The sequence below is a fragment of the Phyllobates terribilis genome, unplaced genomic scaffold, assembly GCF_046119375.1.
Source record: "Phyllobates terribilis strain yellow unplaced genomic scaffold, ASM4611937v1 Scaffold_11__3_contigs__length_659146591, whole genome shotgun sequence".
Classification (NCBI taxonomy): Eukaryota; Metazoa; Chordata; class Amphibia; order Anura; family Dendrobatidae; genus Phyllobates; species Phyllobates terribilis.
In genome coordinates, this window is record NW_027362771.1 from 594,481,684 (window position 1) to 594,500,841 (window position 19,158).

The following is a 19,158-nucleotide window of genomic DNA, read 5'->3' on the forward strand; positions in this document are numbered from 1 at the left end:
GTCACGGCAGGTCCTTTTCAGACCATCGCGAGCTGCCGGCAAGCCAGGACGCATCGGATAAAGACATCGGGGGCCGTCAGATGGTAAGTATAATATTTATTTTATTCTTTTTTTACAGGTTCTATGGTACCCGGGTCTGGATGAGTCTCCTCTTCTCCAAACCCGGTTACCATCCGCACATTGAAATGCTTAATATCCGCATGTACAGATGCAGTGATGCAGAATCCATGTGTTCCAATGCAAGTCAATGGTGGCGAAAACGCCGCGATTACGCAAAATAATTGGTAATGCTGTGGATTTTTCCCCAATGATAATCCGCGGCGGAAATTTCTGCAGCATGTGCACAGCACATGCGGATTATCATTGGGGAACATGGCAGACCTTCTACCAAGCGTTTTTTTAAGCGTTTCTGCAGCGGAATTGCCACTGCGGAAACGCTTAAAAAACGCATAGTGGGCACACAGCCTAAAAAAAATTATTATAATTAATATTGTGCCAAATTAATTTCACGTGGACTATCACATGATCTCTCACAGGGGATCATGTGACATGTGATACATCAGGTGTGTGTGTGTGGGGATGGGGGGCCCGCGCCTTCGAAACTGCCCAGGGCCCTTGCTACTCATAATCCACCCCTGTATATACCCCTGAGAGGTCACTGCCAAACTCTATAATAAGAAAAGGAACAAGCTGCCACCACCAATCGTTTATACAGGCCGATTAGACACCCATTACACATAGTGTATGGCTTCAGGGGTGCGATTAATAGAGCAAGAGGAACAAAGCTATTCAATTTGTATATATTGAATCCAAAAAGTAGGCAGTGTTTAAAAAAATGTACAAACATGTTACAAATTGGACAAAACAATAAAATATATGCAGTTGCATAACATAAAAATGCTAAACAGAAGAAATGTACTAAACCTGATTTCACATGGTTGGCTTTGTCTCTTATGAAAGGAAGCTCTTTTTTGTGGGGTAAAGGTACAGAACCACAGCATACTGTGTCTCCCAGGTCTTACGCTGATCGGTACTTGCTTTAATTAACACAGGTCACGCCCACATACCTCCCCTCCAGTAACTTATAACAGAGCTGGTCATGGGATGTGGCTGGTCTTCAGAAAATTATGGGATCCTCAACTTCCACGATATCATAGCCCCTGGAGGTCCCAGTCGGGAGAAATCAACGTCATATTTTATCTTTCTATAGATGGGAAACATGGCATGGATATTGTCATCCATCTGACCAGTATTCATTTAGAGGTGTTGCCGCAACCGTACAGTGACATAAGACTGGGGTTATCTGGAGGTCATAGCCTTGCTTCAATATTCATCAACTATGAAATGGCTTATAGGTTTTACAATTACATCTATGACAAGAGCCATACCAGTCATGATGGCATCTGCTGTGCAGCAAATAAGCAGCTGCTTCACTCTCTGCCTCTGGACAAAAATGACAACCAGAAGATCCAATAGTGTGCTGTTGCTCTATGACTCCCTTTGGATATCAGTTACGTCTGAGGGAAGTGAAAGTGAAGCAGCTGCTGATTGGCTGCAGTGTTCGAATGTCAAAATAATGTCATGTGAGCCCTGAGAGACTCGGCACCGACATCGTTGAAATGGCGCCTGCATCAGAGGTGAGTATTAGTGATGGACGAGCACTAAAATGCTCGGGTGCTCGAAGCTCAGGTCGAGCACATTGGAATACTCGGGCGCTCGACCCGAGGAACAAGCCCAATGTAAGTCTATGGGAAACTCGAGCATTTTTCAGGCCGCACCCCCCGGCGGTCTGCAGAGGTCCTAAAAATTTCCCAAATCGATGGGAACAGTGCTCAAATGACATGGGAACAGCATGGGGAAGACCCCTGGAAGCATTTCTGACTCCCAGGTCACTGCTGTCAACAATGTTGTCAGAGTATTAAGCCACTTTTACGGACTCACAATAAAACATACAAAAATGAAGCCAAAATGGATTTTCCTGGGAAATATGTTAAGGAACATCCTTTCCAGGGTAATAGCTTCTATATAAAGCAAAATACATAAACAAAACCAAAAATTCTCCTCCACACCTTGGGCTATGTTCACACATAGCGTTTTTGATGCGTTTTTGCACTTTTGCATTGCTTTCAACCGTGACAAATGCATTCACCAGGAAATGTCATTTTAACATTTTACAACCTTATCTGGCCATGTGGTGTGTGAGATATCATCAGACACTGGAGTGACTCTGAAAGTCACAAAGCCTATTTTTATAGAGCCATCAGGCGGCCTTTACTATTCTTGGTACGGTCGGCAAGGTACTCCCTCAACATCTTCCCAAACTTTGCACTCCTTGTGAGAGTACCCTGCGCCTCAGGGCTTGTGCGATGGGAGGGGCTGGGAAAATTCTCCCAGAACCTTGACAGTGTTTCCCTACCTCTGCTGGATTGAAGTTGTGTCTCTCTCGCCTGTACTCCTTGGTTGTCCAACAAACTGTGACCTCTGCCGCCAGCGTTTTCAGATGGGAATTTTTTTAATAGCTCCGCAACAAGGGTTTTCTGGTACTGCCCCATTTTTGTACACCTGTCCGCCTCAGGAATAAGGGATATAAAGTTCTCCTTGTAACATGGGTCTAGAAGTGTCACCAACCAGTAATGACTGTCAAACTAAATTTTGAGAACGCGAGGGCCATGGGAAACGCAGCATAACATAAAATCAGCCTTGCGTGCCAGACTGCTAACAGGCAAGACTTCCGTGTCCTCACCAAGAGGATGACTGACCATGCTCTCCTCCTCCTCCTCTCTGTCCTCAGATCATCCACGCTGAACAGACGGTAAGACAGTTGTGCAGGTAGTAGCGTCTATAGCGCATGAAACTATCTCCTGTTCTTCCTCCTCCTCTTCCTCATTGTCACCCAATCCACATTGGGATGAGATGAGGCTGGGCTGTGTGTTATCACCCTGTATGGTTCCTTGCTCCATCTCATCATGCTCCACCTGCAATGCATCCTCTTTGATTGTGAGCAGAGAGCATTTCAGAAGACAGAGAAGCGGGATGGTGATGCTAATTATGGCGTCATCGCCGCTCACCATCTTGGGGGGAGTCCTCAAAGTTTTTGAGGATGGTACATATGTCTGACATCCATGTCCACTCCTGAGGTGTTATGTGTGGAGTCTGAACTGAATACTGACGGCCTTGTTGATGCTGGTACTCAACACCTGCCCTCTTCTGCTCACAAATCCTTCCCAATATCTGCAGTGTAAAGTTCCAATGCGTGGGGACATCACACACCAGTCTGTGAGCCGGAAACTGCAAACGCTGCTGAAACATAGCAAGGGCGGCGGAAGCTGTGGCTGACTTTCTAAAATGGGCACACAGGCGGCATACTTTAACAAGCAGATCTGGCAGCTCTGGGTAGGATTTGAGAAACCTCTGAACTACAAGGATAAGCATATGGGCCAGGCATGGTACGTGTGTGAGCTTGTCTCGCCTCAGAGCCGCCACCAGGTTTCGGCCATTGTCACACACGACCATGACTGGCTGTAGGTTCAGCGGTGTGAGCCACAGATCTGCCTGCTCTTTCAGAGCTGTCCACAACTCTTCAGCATTGTGCGGTTTGTCACCTAAGCATATTAGCTTCAGCACAGCCTGTTGCCGCTTGGCCGAGGCAGTGATGCAGTGCTTCCGGCTTGTGACTGATGTGGTAATTTCGGAGATGGAGGCTGAAGAAGAGGAGGAGGCTGAGGAGGATGAGGTGCTGGAGTTGTAGACTGTGGGGGCAACCCTGATTGACCTAAGGCCCATAATCCTTGGTGTCGGGAGGACGAGTTCCGTCCCAAGGTCCGACTGGGTCCCGGGCTCCCACTATATTAACCCAGTGTGCCGTCAACAAGATGTACCGTCCCTGCCCACAAGCACTTGTCCATGTTTAGGTGGACTATTCCGGTAACTGCGTTGTTGAGGACATGGCTAATGTTTTGGGGCACATCCTTGTGTAATGTGGGGACGGCACATCGGGAGAAATAGTGGCGGCTGGGGAGTGAGTACTGAGGGACGGCGCCGCCATCAGGTTGCGGAATGCTTCCGTCTCCACGAGATTAAAAGGCAACATTTCGAGTGCAAGCAGTCGTGAAATGTGGGAATTTAGTAGTGTGGCCTGTGGGGCGTTGGCTGCGTATTTGCGCTTGCGTTCCAACGACTGGGGTATGGATAACTGAATGCTACACTGGGACAAGGACTTGGACATGCTTCTTGATGCTGCTACTTGAGAGTGTGCAACGACAGGTGCAAGGCAGGAGGCATCTTCACATGCACCATGGACAGAGGATTGACTTGCATACACAACAGCGGAAGAAGCAATGGTGCCACCCGCAGACACTGTTCCTGCACCCTGGGGTTCGGCCCACAAAGTCAGGTGCTGTTGCTGCCATGTGCCTGGTCATGTTGATGGTGGTCAGGCTGCTAGTTTTGCCACCCCTGCTGATGCTGGCCTGGCAGGTGGTGCAAATGGCCTTTTTGGGGTTATCGTCAGAGTCTTTAAAAAACAACCAGACTCGGGAAGACCTAGCAGTTGTACTGGCAACTTCCTTCGTGTTGGTGTTATGGGGAACAGTTGCCTGCCTTCTGTCTGCGGCCACCACACTGCTTCTTTCTGCCTGTTGGGGTGCTCTGCCTCTCTCCCTCTGTGTGCTTCTGTCCTCGCTTTGCATATCCTCCTGCCAGGTTGGGTCAGTTACTATATCATCCACAAACTCGTCTTCCACTTCCGCACCCTGGTCCTCCTCCTGACTTTCTGGCAATTGTGTCTCATCATCATCCACCTCTTGTGACACTTTCCCACCGTCACCTTCGTGTGACTGTTGCTGCTCAAATATTTAGATATCACTACGTGCGATCTCCTCTTGACGTGCTTCAAGTGGGCCGGGGGAGAGGCCCGAATATACAAATGGAAAAGTAAACAGCTCTTCAGAGTGTCCAAGGGTGGGATCAGTTGTCTCTGGGCACTCGACATGGTGGGAGGAAGGAGGATCAGGGTGAGGAATATGCAGTCCAGACTCACGGCTACTGAGACTTGACCGTGTTGAAGACAGGGTGGTTGTGGTGGTGGCAAAGTGACTGGAAGCATTATCCGCTATCCAATCAACAAACTTTTGACACTGCTCTGGGTTCAATAGTGGTGTGCTGCGGTCCCCTAGTAATTGGGACAGGAAGGTCGGACGAGAAGATGTGGGTGTTTGTTGTGGCACAATTTCAGCTTGCCCACGGCCTCGGCCTCGGCCTCTGCATGCACCATCACGTCCACTTCCCCATCCCTTGCCCATTTTAAACGTAGGACAATATCTTTCACGCTCACTACAAATGGCTGAATTTGGAGCGAAGTTATATGTAATCCGCGTGATGGAAATACCACAGTTTTAAATACCTGACCTGTAAGTAACTATTTTGAACAGCAAACCGGTGTCGAAAACTTTGCTGACACACTGAAAAAAAATTTGAATGGAGGCCAAAAATGGCAGTATTTTCAGTGCAATTATATGTGATCCGTGTGACGAACAAACCACAGTTTTAAATAGCTGCATTTTTAGCACTGTAATATGGAAAGGACGTGGCTGTATTCTGCAGTGCCAACAAGCAAATGGCGCAGAAAAACGGTGTTCTCTGGATTGCTTTTTAAGCAAATAATGAGGATTAAGATCCCCAAAAAATTATTCCTGGCCCATGAGACCTGGGCCTTTGTCAAGAAATGTCTAACAGCAGCAGAAGACAGAACTGGAATGGAGCCTCTTGTGCTATATGCACTGCAGTCTGCTATATACACTGCCTGCCTGACTATATACACTGGATAAAAAACTAGATTAATTTGCGCTGCCCTGTGGGCCAAAGTAATTAGATCTCAGGTGTTAGCAGGTATATAAATGCGGCTGAATAACAACCTAAATAGATTGGTAAATTAAAATAACAATTTAATGGTAAAGTTTAAAAGGACAATGACACATTAATATAGAAATTTAAAAGTACAACGAATATAAAATATTAAAATGGCTAGAGGTAATGACAATGATTGAGATAAATGGTGGGTATCGGCGTGGAATAAAAGGTGCAAGTGAAGTCCTTGTCAGATCCTGGTTAGTCAGCTGGTTAGCAGTTCGTAAGAGTCCGCTTGTATAATAGTAGGAAGCGGGGGCCAAAGTATGGGTGACAGTCCAGTTGCTGGGTCTAGAAAAAACGGAGGAGGGGGAAATTAATATAGGGAAGGTAACTGATGTAATAGCTGAATAGAGATGAATGGTAGTTACCTAAGGTACTAGGTTTGGTGTAAGTACTCAAGTGGCGGGAGGCCTTGTGAAGACACTGTGAAAGGTATAAACAAGAAAAATCAGTATAATGCTAGCAAACAAATAAGTGGAGTGTAAATGGTAGTTACCAGTAAAGATGGATGTGAGCCTTGTTAGGTAGGATGAAGAGTGAGCCCACTAATAGATGTTAAAAGGTTCTTTGGAGACCTGTGTAGATGGGAGAATACAAGGTGAAAATAGGGATGAGGTTGATTGTTGATTCTAAATGATGGAGGTAGAGGTTATTACTTGCTTGAATGGGGAACGTGTGTGGTCCCAAAAATAGGGGCACGCTCCTAGGTGGTAAAAGGACCGATGTTCTGGCTGGGAGGGGGGGGGGGGTATGACCCCCAAAGTCCAATTGGCTGTTATGATCAATAGGATGATGCTTGGATCACTTAGGTGATCTGAGGAGGGAATAAGAATGGAGGTTAAAAAAAAAAATGGCACTAAATGGTAGTTCACTTAATGTACTGAGGGACTTGGAACAAATAGGGTGAAATCTGGGGGAGGGAAAAGAGAGTGATGACTATATTGGTTGTTTATGGTAGGCTAGAGCGTCGGAGGTTTTGCAGCCTACCTCCTTGGTAGAAGAGATCTTTGCTGTAGTGGTCAGTGCGCGTTTCTTGAATGATAAAGATGAAGCTTGATGGTAAGAGGTTTTGGGGCTTACCTTCTGGATGTTGAAGGTGGAAGCCTGCGTCTTCGAGTGTCCGTCTGAGCGGAGATGAAAGGGCGGTTCTTACCTCCGTTCCTATGGTGGAGTCCCCCGGGTGGGTAGCTGGAGAGGAGGATGGGCGGGGGATGCAGGAGCAGAGTCCCGGCCGGCGACTACTGCTCTGTACCTTACCGCATGTGTAATTGTGGAACTGGTGCAGGACCTAGGAGGACCTGATGTGACGTCACAGTCACGTGTAGATCACGTGATTCAATGGAAGATGGTGTGGCAGAAGGACCAATTCTCCTGCATCCCCCGCCCATCCTCCTCTCCAGCTACCCACCCGGGGGACTCCACCATAGGAACGGAGGTAAGAACCGCCCTTTCATCTCCGCTCAGACGGACACTCGAAGACGCAGGCTTCCACCTTCAACATCCAGAAGGTAAGCCCCAAAACCTCTTACCATCAAGCTTCATCATTATCATTCAAGAAACGCGCACTGACCACTACAGCAAAGATCTCTTCTACCAAGGAGGTAGGCTGCAAAACCTCCGACGCTCTAGCCTACCATAAACAACCAATATAGTCGGCACTCTCTTTTCCCTCCCCCAGATTTCACCCTATTTGTTTCAAGTCCCTCAGTACATTAAGTGAACTACCATTCAGTGCCATTTTTTTTTTTTTTTTTTAACCTCCATTCTTATTCCCTCCTCAGATCACCTAAGTGATCCAAGCATCATCCTATTGATCATAACAGCCAATTGGACTTTGGGGGTCATACCCACCCCCCCCCCACCCTCCCAGCCAGAACATCGGTCCTTTTACCACCTAGGAGCGTGCCCCTATTTTTGGGACCACACACGTTCCCCATTCAAGCAAGTAATAACCTCTACCTCCATCATTTAGAATCAACAATCAACCTCATCCCTATTTTCACCTTGTATTCTCCCATCTACACAGGTCTCCAAAGAACCTTTTAACATCTATTAGTGGGCTCACTCTTCATCCTACCTAACAAGGCTCACATCCATCTTTACTGGTAACTACCATTTACACTCCACTTATTTGTTTGCTAGCATTATACTGATTTTTCTTGTTTATACCTTTCACAGTGTCTTCACAAGGCCTCCCGCCACTTGAGTACTTACACCAAACCTAGTACCTTAGGTAACTACCATTCATCTCTATTCAGCTATTACATCAGTTACCTTCCCTATATTAATTTCCCCCTCCTCCGTTTTTTCTAGACCCAGCAACTGGACTGTCACCCATACTTTGGCCCCCGCTTCCTACTATTATACAAGCGGACTCTTACGAACTGCTAACCAGCTGACTAACCAGGATCTGACAAGGACTTCACTTGCACCTTTTATTCCACGCCGATACCCACCATTTATCTCAATCATTGTCATTACCTCTAGCCATTTTAATATTTTATATTCGTTGTACTTTTAAATTTCTATATTAAATTGTCATTGTCCTTTTAAACTTTACCATTAAATTGTTATTTTAATTTACCAATCTATTTAGGTTGTTATTCAGCCGCTTTTATATACCTGCTAACACCTGAGATCTAATTACTTTGGCCCACAGGGCAGCGCAAATTAATCTAGTTTTTTATCCAGGTTTCTATCTCTGATACCGTCTGGACAGGTAGTGGCTCCTGTTCTAAAGTTTGCTGCATACCCTTAGGACCACCTACTAGCGCCACCGACTGATGCTCATTTACTGACTATATACACTGCCTGCCTGATATCTCTGCAGATGGATTAGTCCTCAGAAGGACTGTTTGTTGAGATGGATATGTGTAATGTACTTGTTTTCTCCCTACACTACCAAATACACAACCAAATCTCTCCCTAGCTCAGCAGCTCTCCCTACACTGTCTGATTACGGAGTAGACTGATGAGCACAGCGGCGCCAGGTCTGATATAGACCTGATGACGCTGTGCGGCCAGCCAATCACTGTAATTCCACAACCAACATGGCTACGGCATTACAGTGCATGGCAGGCAATCCCTGCATGTTCATTGGCTCTCTAAAGAGCGCCAAACATGCAGGGAGGAGACCCGAGTTCCCGCCCGAGCAACCCGGAAATACTCGCCGAGCGCCGAGCATCTCGAGTACTGAGATGCTTGGGCGAGTACCGAGTACTTGCGAGTATATTCGCTCATCACTAGTGAGTATAGCTGTTATTTTTTTTACATGGGGGAATATAGCAATTGAAAAATGTTAAATATTAATTATGGATATTAATTTTATTCTTAATTCTGAACTCTGTACAACACATTGTATAAGATTGCATCAGCCTCGTGCTAGGGTTTCTAGATGACATGTGCTATTTGTGTATTTTTAGTTCACTACCATATGCGGAATAACAGGTACTATAAAAGCCCATGTTAGAGACAGGGGGGGTGCGCTTGCCATTCCACAGGACACAGGACGAGGATCTGTGTGTGAAACAGCTGTTGACGTAGGGCAAGGAAACACATGGTGTCATCATGACACACATGCTGGACACAGACAGACGCGATCTACCAGCCAGGATCCCAGGAAAAGATGGGTGAATCTCAACAATTAAGCTAATTATGAACAAATGGACAATTACTTTGTAACTAATTATTGTATGTACTTTCTGCAATCATTCTTTTTAATGGACAACCCGAGAATAAATAGATAAAAATTTTTATAAGAATATCTTGATATTGATACTTTGAGAAGTCCTCGATAGAGAAAAAGTACAGAAAGAAGTATTTTTGTTACATGGGCAACCCCTTTAATTTTTGTCACAAAGTGCAAATAAGTAATGGACAACCCCTATAACTGTCACAGCTGACCGGCATGTCTAGTAAGGTGAGTACCCACCATTCTCCGATTACTGTGATTGGGTAGTTAATCTGACTATCTAATCATAGCATGTAATCACTGGGAGGTGCTAAAATAGCCAAACAGCCCTCACAATCACAATCATAACAAGGTACCAGCACTTCCCCCGGCCATTTAACCCTTTAAAAGCCACAATCAATAGTGATAATTTCATTTATGAGGTTGTGAGAAGACGCTCACTCTATCGCGCCACCAATACTCCCACAATGGGATAGTGGTGAGCCTATGGTAGCCATGGAAGTTGGAGGTCATATAATGACCTCCTAATTTCCCAGGTATATTGGCCTGTTAGGCCCTGGTGAGAGAAGAGTCTAACAGGCATTCTGCCAGTAGAAAACTGACAGGTATAATGCATTGCAATGCATGTGGATTGCAGTGCATTAAATCAATGATCAGGCAAAAGTTATAGTCCCATACAAGGAATAAGTAAAAAAAGTAAAAAAATATATAGTAAAAACATAAAACATAAAACAAAACAAACAAAATAAATAACGGGAAAAAAACACAAAAAAATTACAATAATAAATGCTTATATCTATGTAAAAACAAAAATAGAGAAAAAAAAAACACATATTTGGTATCATCACTATTATCACACTATTTAACTCCTACAGTGAATACCATAAAAGAAAAACGTGGCAAAAACTATGTTTTTTTTATCATACAGCCGAATTAAAAGTGGAATAAATCACCTGGGTGTAGTTTGTATAATGGGGCTACTTAAGAGAGCATTTTGCTGTTCTGGCACCTCAGGGTATCTGCCAAAGTGACATGTCACCTGCAAACCATTACAGAAAAATCTGCACTCCAGTATGGCGTTCCTTCTGTTCTGAGCTTTGTACTGTTCCTGAAATTAAGTTTCCGACCACATTTGAGTATTAGCGAGCTCAGGAGAATTTGTGTAACAAATTACATGGTCCATTTTCTCCTATTAGCCTTTTTTAAAATTAAAAACTTGGGACAAAAACATTTTAGTGGAAAAAATGGAATTTTTCATTTTCACAGTCCAATGTTATAGAATTCTGTGAATCAGCTGTGGGTTTAAAATGTTTAAAATGCTCAATACTCCCCTAGATGAATTTCAAGAGAGGTGCAGTTTCCAAAAGGTAAGTTCACATGTAAGGGATTTGTGCTGTATTGGAAACTCCGGGCATCTTCTAATGTGACATGGCATCCACAATTAGTTTTAGCAAAATTTGCGCACCAAAATACTATTGGCGCTTCTTTTCTTCCAAGCCCTGCCTTGTGCCCAAGCAATCTTTTCTGACGACATATGGGGTATGGGTGTACTCAGGAGAAATTGCTTAACAAATAGTGTGGTCCATTTTTTTCCAATTACCCTTGTAAAAATGACAAACTTGGGGTTTAAGTAACATCTCCATTGCCAAAAAAGTATTTTTTCATTTTCACAGAGTAATATTATAAAATTCTGTGAAACACCCAAGAGTGCAAGATGCTTAACATACCCCTAAAATTCCTTGAGATATGTAGTTTCGAAAATGGTGTTACTTGAGGGGGGATTCTCCTGTTTTTGCACTTCGGGGGCTCTGCAAATGTGACATGGCATCTGTAGTCTTTTCCAGCCATGTTTACGCTTTAAAAATCAAATAGCACTCCTTATTTTCTTGCCGTGTGCCTAAATAAAAGATTCCGACCATACAGTGGGTACGGAAAGTATTGAGACCCCTTTACATTTTTCACTCTTTATTTCATTGCAGCCATTTGGTAAATTCTAAAAAGTTCATTTTTTCTCTCATTAAAGTACACTCTGCACCCCATCTTGACTGGAAAAAATCAGAAATGTAGAAATTTTTGCAAATTTATTAAAAAAGAAAAACTGAAATATCACATGGTCATAAGTATTCAGACCCTTTGCTCAGTATTGAGTAGAAGCACCCTTTTAAGATAGTACAGCCATGAGTCTTCTTGGGAATGATGCAACAAGTTTTTCACACCTGGATTTTGGGATCCTCTGCCATTCTTCCTTGCAGGTCCTCTCCAGTTCCATCAGGTTGGATGGTGAACGTTGGTGGACAGCCATTTTCAGGTCTCTCCAGAGATGCTCAATTGGGTTTAGGTCAGGGTGGCTGGGCCGGTCAAGAATGGTCACAGAGTTGATCTGAAGCCACTGCTTTGTAATTTTAGTTGTGTGCGTAAGGGTCATTATGTTGCTGGAAGGTGAACCTTTGGCCAAGTCTGAGGTCCAGAGCGCTCTGGAAGAGGTTTTCATCCAGGATATCTCTGTACTTGACCGCATTTATGTTTCCTTCAATTCCAACCAGTCGTCCTGTCCCTGCAGCTGAAAAACACCCCCATAGCATGATGCTGCCACCACCATGTTTCACTGTTGGGATTGTATTGTGCAGGTTATGAGCAGTGCCTGGTTTTCTCCACACATACCACTTAGAATTATAAACAAAAAGTTCTATCTTTGTCTCATGAGACCAGAGAATCTTATTTCTCATAGTCTGGGAGTCCTTCATGTGTTTTTGAGCAAACTCTATGTGGGCTTTCATATGTCTTGCACTGAGGAGAGGCTTCCGTCAGGCCACTCTGCCATAAAGGCCCAACTGGTGGAGGGCTGCAGTGATAGTTGACTTTGCGGAACTTTCTCCCATCTCCCTACTGCATCTCTGGAGCTCAGCCACAGTGATCTTGGGGTTTTTCTTCACCTCTCTCATGAAAGCTCTTCTCCCACGATTGCTCAGTTTGGCTAGACGACCAGGTCGAGGAAGACTTCTGATGGTCCAAAACATCTTCCATTTAAGGATTATGGAGGCCACTGTGGTCTTAGGAACCTTAAGTAATTCAGAAATTCTTTTGTAACCTTGCCAGATCTGTGCCTTGCCACAATTCTGTCTCTGAGCTCCTTGGGCAGTTCCTTTGAGCTCATGATTCTCATTTGGTCTGACATGCACTGTGAGCTGTGAGGTCTTATATAAACAGGTGTGTGCCTTTCCAAATCAAGTCCTATCAGTTTAATTAAACATAGCTGGACTCCAATGAAGGAGTAGAACCATCTCAAGGAGGATCACAAAGAAATGGACAGCATGTGACTTAAATATGAGTGTCTGAGCAAAGGGTCTGAATACTTATGACCATATAATATTTCAGTTTTTCTTTTTTGATAAATTTGCAAAAAATTCTACATTTCTGTTTTTTTCAGTCAAGATGGGGTGCAGAGTGTACTTTAATGAGAAAAAAAATGAACTTTTTAGAATTTACCAAATGGCTGCAATGAAACAAAGAGTGAAAAATTTAAAGGGGTCTCAATACTTTTCGTACCCACTGTATATGAGCTATCTGTGTACTCAGGAGAAATTGCACAATAAACTATAGGGTCCATTTTTTCATCTTACCCTTGTAAAAATCAAAACTTTAGGGCTAAAGCAACATTTTAGCAAAAACAAAAATGTAATTTTTCATTTTTTTCTTCCAGTTTGCATGAACTCCTGTGAAGCAACTAAAGTGTTAACAAACTTTCTAAATACGATTTCAAATTCATTGAGTGCTGCAAATTTTAAAATGGGGTCTTGTTTTCAGATTTTCTGACATATAGGCCCTTCAAAGTCATTTCAAAAGTGAAGCGGTCCCTAAAAGTATAGATTTTGTAAATGTCTTTGAAAAAATTAAAAACTGCTGTCAATCTTTTAACCCTTCTAAATTCCTAAAAAAAAGTTGTTTAAAAAATGATGCTAATGTAAAGTAGACATGTTATAAACTGTCATTTATTAACTATTTTATGTGGTATGACTATCTGTATTAAGGGCATAAAAATTAAAAAATCGAAAATAGAAGATTTTTCTAAATTTGTCAAATTTTAGATATTTTCATAAACAAACACAAATCGTATTGACTTAAATTTACTACTATCATGAATTTAATGTGTCACAAAAATCACTCTCAGAATCACTGACATATGTTGAAGAATTACAGAGTTATTACCATATAAAGTCAAACATGTCAGATTTGAAAAATGAGACTTGGGTTTTAAGGCTAAAAATGGCTAAGTCCTTAAGTGGTTAATTGTATAAGTTTTTGATGAGATTAGCAAACATTTTAACACTCAAATTTGTCAGCTTTGGGGAATTTTTTTTTAAAAAAAATATTGATTTGAGATGAATAAATTGCCTACAACTTACAAATACTCCGCTTTGCTTGAAATGATGTATATAAGGCTCTATCTCCTAGGTCAGTATCGCAAGCAGTTCAAATTATCAGGATTCAACAGATTCCTAAAAGTTCTACATGAATTTGAAGCGCATTGAATCAATTCGCTCATTTTTAAATATTTTTTTATTTTTACTTTTTAATTCCATAAGAGGATTTAAATCCTTGGGCTGTTTTCCCATTCCAGTGATTGGGTCACAGTGATATCCTGTGAAACAGTCAAATGTGGTCTCTTCTGTGTTTCTACATCCTTCTATCTTGTGAACCACTTTGATGGTGGCATGCAAGTAGGCGATAACAAGAAAGCAAGTGTAAAATAACAAACCAACTAAAGAACCATTAATTGCAGGTAAAGATACCAAGGCGCAATTCTATTGTTTATGGTGCCCGCACCTACGCCAGTAATATTTTTGGTATGGAAAGGACTAGATACGAGAGAATATTTTGAAACACGAATACACCAGCATCTACAAATTTCTCCAATCAATTTGATTCGCTGAAAATTGCAAGCACTGCAAAGCCATCAATTACCCTGAAAACACGAGTGTAACCCTCTTAGGTCTCTGTGGACTGCATTGAAACTTTTCCAAGCTCTTTAACTCAAACTCAGTGTGGAGACACGGGGGGTCAGTGGGTGCTCTCGTCCGCTGGCCCGGGACCGCATGGACCAGGACTCATCCCACTGAACGCCCATTCTCCTTCCCCATGGGTATAATACTACTCAGACAACACAGGGTGAGGGTAAGACAGCGTGGCAATACCAAATTGAACCACCAACAGACAATAACATATAGTACAGTCTCAGCAAATACCCAAGATGGCAATGGTAGTAATTCTTCACTCCTGTCCTGTCACACAAAATATTGTTTATTCAGTATTTTAAAACTTTCTCTCCTAATCTCTATTGCTAAGCGGTGAGCTATGATGTCATCTCATGATCCAGATTCACTATAAAGCGGCTGCTGCATTCCCTACCTCTGCTTTCATTTAGGCTATGATAGTCCCTCCTGATAGGCTGCACTGTACCATGTAATGTATAGCTGCAAGCCACTATGGTAAAGCCTGCACAGCCATGCCTCATGTTGGGTGAGCCTTCTCTGGCTCATGTAGTTTTCTACTTTGTGTAAGATGGTGGTGGTAATTCTTTTGGTGATTTCCGCAAATCAAATCGCATATTGCTCAAATTTGCCAGGGTCAGCGAATATCCTAATATTCAACATGAACTTTAATCTCATAAAATTGATTCGCTCATCTCCAGAAAGTACCATTACAGAATTGAAGAGAGTCGACTAACCTGGGTTTGACATATACTTTGGGCCCAGAGTCCAATCTTTTAGATTTAGGACCAATAAAATTTTTAATAAGAGTGTTGGAATTTCCACAGCAATTAAACTTCAATAGTCGGAGATCTATATAACATAAAATTGCCAAATAATGTAATCATAATGCCACAAATGATGACCAACTAAGGTTGAGGTCCTAATGCACAGCCCATGTTTACATATTCATCTATTTCCACTTTTTTTGTTGTTTGGTGGCTACAGACGAGCGAATCAATTCTATGAAATCAAATTTGTGATGAAATTTTAGGAATTCGCTGAATCCGGCAAATTCAAGCAATATGTGATTCATAGAATCATAGAATAGAACCATAGAATGTTAGAGTTGGGTCATCGTGTCTAGAGATGAGCGTTGTTCTACTCGAACTGTTCGCCAATCTCAAATTCGAGCTGTTTTGGGCGGTGTTCGAGCCGTTCGGCGAACACAAACAATTTGAGAAAAATTCGGCTGTTCGAGGTTATGTTCGATAACTGTTCGTGCACCAAAATCATAACTGGATTTTTTCTCAGTAATGATGAAAATTAATGTTAATACGCAGTTTGAGTGTACAGCGGGGTGGGGGGAGGGGCAGGGGATGGATCTCTGCAGGAACAATGAAGATCTCCATTTTTTTTTTCTCTTTCCCGCATTTACAGTGGGGAGGTGCAATCTGTCAGCCTATCAGCAGCGCACACACGGAGCGAAGTGCTTTTTTTCACACAAGCAAGGGCATGTGTCATTGGCAGTGTATGTCACATGTCCTTGCCCTATAAGACCAAGCCATTATCCCCGTCGCCACCATTTTCTCACTGTTGCAGCTGCGTGTTAGACGGCACCGCTGTTGCTGTGTGCGCTATACCTTGTTAATTTCAAGCCAATTTTCGCACAAATCTACAGATAGCTTGGGAGTAGGGAATAGTTGTGATTGCAGTCCTTTTAAGGACTAGGTTACAGAATTTCCTACGACTTTTATCAGGCAGGTCTGTGCTCTTAAATAGATAGATTGTGGGAGTAAAGACTAATTGTAATTGGAGTCCTTTTCAGGACTAGGTTACATCAGTTCCTATCAGTTTTTGCCAGGCAGGTCTGTGCCAGTGCTGTGCAAGTTTTTTTCACAGCATTTGGCTGAATTTAGCAAAGCTAATCCTTTTTGGCCTATTGCAGAGTGTGTTAGTCAGTGGAGTAGCCTATCTGTGTTGCAAGATATACCACCTGTGTATAGAATACCAATTTTTTTACTGCACCTAGTGAAGTAAAATCTTTTGGGCATAGCATCATTCTATTAGTCCATCTATACTGACCTCCATCAGGTTGCAAATTGAATATAATTTTTTTCTGCATCTAGCTCTGAAAAAATATTGGGCTTCTAGCTGTGTGTGGGACTTGTTGTATTAGTCCATCTATACTGACTTCCATCAGGTTGCAAACTGCATATATTTTTTTCTTCATCTACCTCTGAAAAAATATTGGGCTTCTAGCTGTGTGTGGGACTTGTTCTATTAATCCATCTATACAGACCTCCATCAGGTTGCAAACTGAATATATTTTTTTCTGCATCTACCTCTGAAAAAATATTGTGCTTCTAGCTGTGTGTGGGACTTGTTCTATTAATCCATCTATACAGACCTCCATCAGGTTGCAAACTGAATATATTTTTTTCTGCATCTACCTCTGAAAAAATATTGGGCTTCTAGCTGTGTGTGGGACTTGTTGTATTAGTCCATCTATACTGACCTCCATCAGGTTGCAAACTGAATATATTTTTTTCTGCATCTACCTCTGAAAAAATATTGGGCTTCTAGCTGTGTGTGGGACTTGTTCTATTAATCCATCTATACAGACCTCCATCAGGTTGCAAACTGAATATATTTTTTTCTGCATCTACCTCTGAAAAAATATTGGGCTTCTAGCTGTGTGTGGGACTTGTTGTATTAGTCCATCTATACTGACCTCCATCAGGTTGCAAACTGAATATATTTTTTTCTGCATCTACCTCTGAAAAAATATTGGGCTTCTAGCTGTGTGTGGGACTTGTTCTATTAATCCATCTATACAGACCTCCATCAGGTTGCAAACTGAATATATTTTTTTCTGCATCTACCTCTGAAAAAATATTGGGCTTCTAGCTGTGTGTGGGACTTGTTCTATTAATCCATCTATACAGACCTCCATCAGGTTGCAAACTGAATATATTTTTTTCTGCATCTACCTCTGAAAAAATATTGGGCTTCTAGCTGTGTGTGGGACTTGTTGTATTAGTCCATCTATACTGACCTCCATCAGGTTGCAAACTGAATATATTTTTTTCTGCATCTACCTCTGAAAAAATATTGGGCTTCTAGCTGTGTGTGGGACTTGTTCTATTAATCCATCTATACAGACCTCTATCAGGTTGCAAACTGAATATATTTTTTTCTGCATCTACCTCTGAAAAAATATTGGGCTTCTAGCTGTGTGTGGGACTTGTTGTATTAGTCCATCTATACTGACCTCCATCAGGTTGCAAACTGAATATATTTTTTTCTGCATCTACCTCTGAAAAAATATTGGGCTTCTAGCTGTGTGTGGGACTTGTTCTATTAATCCATCTATACAGACCTACATCAGGTTGCAAACTGAATATATTTTTTTCTGCATCTACCTCTGAAAAAATATTGGGCTTCTAGCTGTGTGTGGGACTTGTTGTATTAGTCCATCTATACTGACCTCCATCAGGTTGCAAATTGAATATAATTTTTTTCTGCATCTAACCCAGCCAATAGTTTTGGCCTAATACCACAGTTTGGCCACTCAGCTCTGCTCGGTTCCCATCCATTGTTTTTTTGTGCAAACAACTCCAGAGCTGTGAATTAGTTAACCACCAAAATGAGTGGAAAAAGGCCTGCTGCTGGTGGAAAGGGGAATAGGCGTGTTGGGAAGGGGAAAAAAGGTTGTGTCCGTGGGGTAGGTGTTAAAGCAACAGTAACATCTGCAGAAGAAAGACCATCTTCCAGCCAAACTAAAATGTCTACTTCTTTTAGCGGACAATGTGATAAGATCCCTTTCTTACGGCTACGCCAATCGCTACAAATTCCAGATGAGGCACAAAAACAGCAGGTGCTTCAACGGATATCAAGTGCTCCTTTAAGTGGGCTCTCCTCCACATCAACTTCAACATCACAAATACTCCAGTCCTCAAAGGTGTCACCCCAATCGCACTTACTTCCTCACAGCTCCCAAATCTCCAGCTGCCCGTCTGAGTATGAGGTAGAACAGATGGTTGAGTCTGCAGAGCTGTTTACTCATACTATAGCCTGGGAATCAGAGGTCGACTCCAGCGCTTCTGTGAATCCAGACGAGGAAATGATCTGCACTGATGCCCAGAATCTTTATGAGTCGGATCCAGGACCAGACGCAGAAGGTTCTGACCATAATGTAGACCCTCATTCCCAAACTGTAACTCCTGTTGGTGGAGACAATGAGGAAGACGATGATAAGACTCAAATACCTGATTGGAGCGACAACTTTAGTTTTTTGTCAGGGCAGGAACAGGTTGGCTCTGAGGACGACGGGTGTGATAACGCACAGGGTGATGATGATGAGGTTGGAGATCCCACTTACTGTCAACCCACAGTCAGCCAAGAGATGAGGTCAGCAGAGGAGGTGGAGGAAGATGCTAGTGATGACGAGGTCAGGTTGCGCCTTCCTGGACAGAGACGTAGTACTGGAAGCACGTCAACAACTGCATCCTCAAACACAACTCTGCCTCTCACCACAAATCGTGGTGGCTCTTCAGGTCGCATGGGTGCTAAGCCTTGCATAGCCTGGGC

The 19,158-nt window shown here is 42.8% G+C and overlaps 2 long non-coding RNA genes across 2 annotated transcripts; one reads left to right on the plus strand and one right to left on the minus strand.

Moving 5' to 3' along the window:
* Nucleotides 1–6,022: 6,022 nt before the first annotated feature.
* On the minus strand, nucleotides 6,023–6,495 carry LOC141165384 (uncharacterized). The gene is made up of 3 exons (XR_012251152.1): nucleotides 6,404–6,495; nucleotides 6,276–6,330; nucleotides 6,023–6,195 (listed from the first exon to the last, which is right to left on the minus strand). It is a non-coding gene; the product is annotated as an uncharacterized lncRNA (long non-coding RNA).
* A 1,425-nt stretch (nucleotides 6,496–7,920) lies between these two features.
* Nucleotides 7,921–8,490, plus strand: LOC141165385 (uncharacterized). The gene is made up of 3 exons (XR_012251153.1): nucleotides 7,921–8,012; nucleotides 8,086–8,140; nucleotides 8,221–8,490. It is a non-coding gene; the product is annotated as an uncharacterized lncRNA (long non-coding RNA).
* The last annotated feature ends 10,668 nt before the right edge of the window (nucleotides 8,491–19,158 follow it).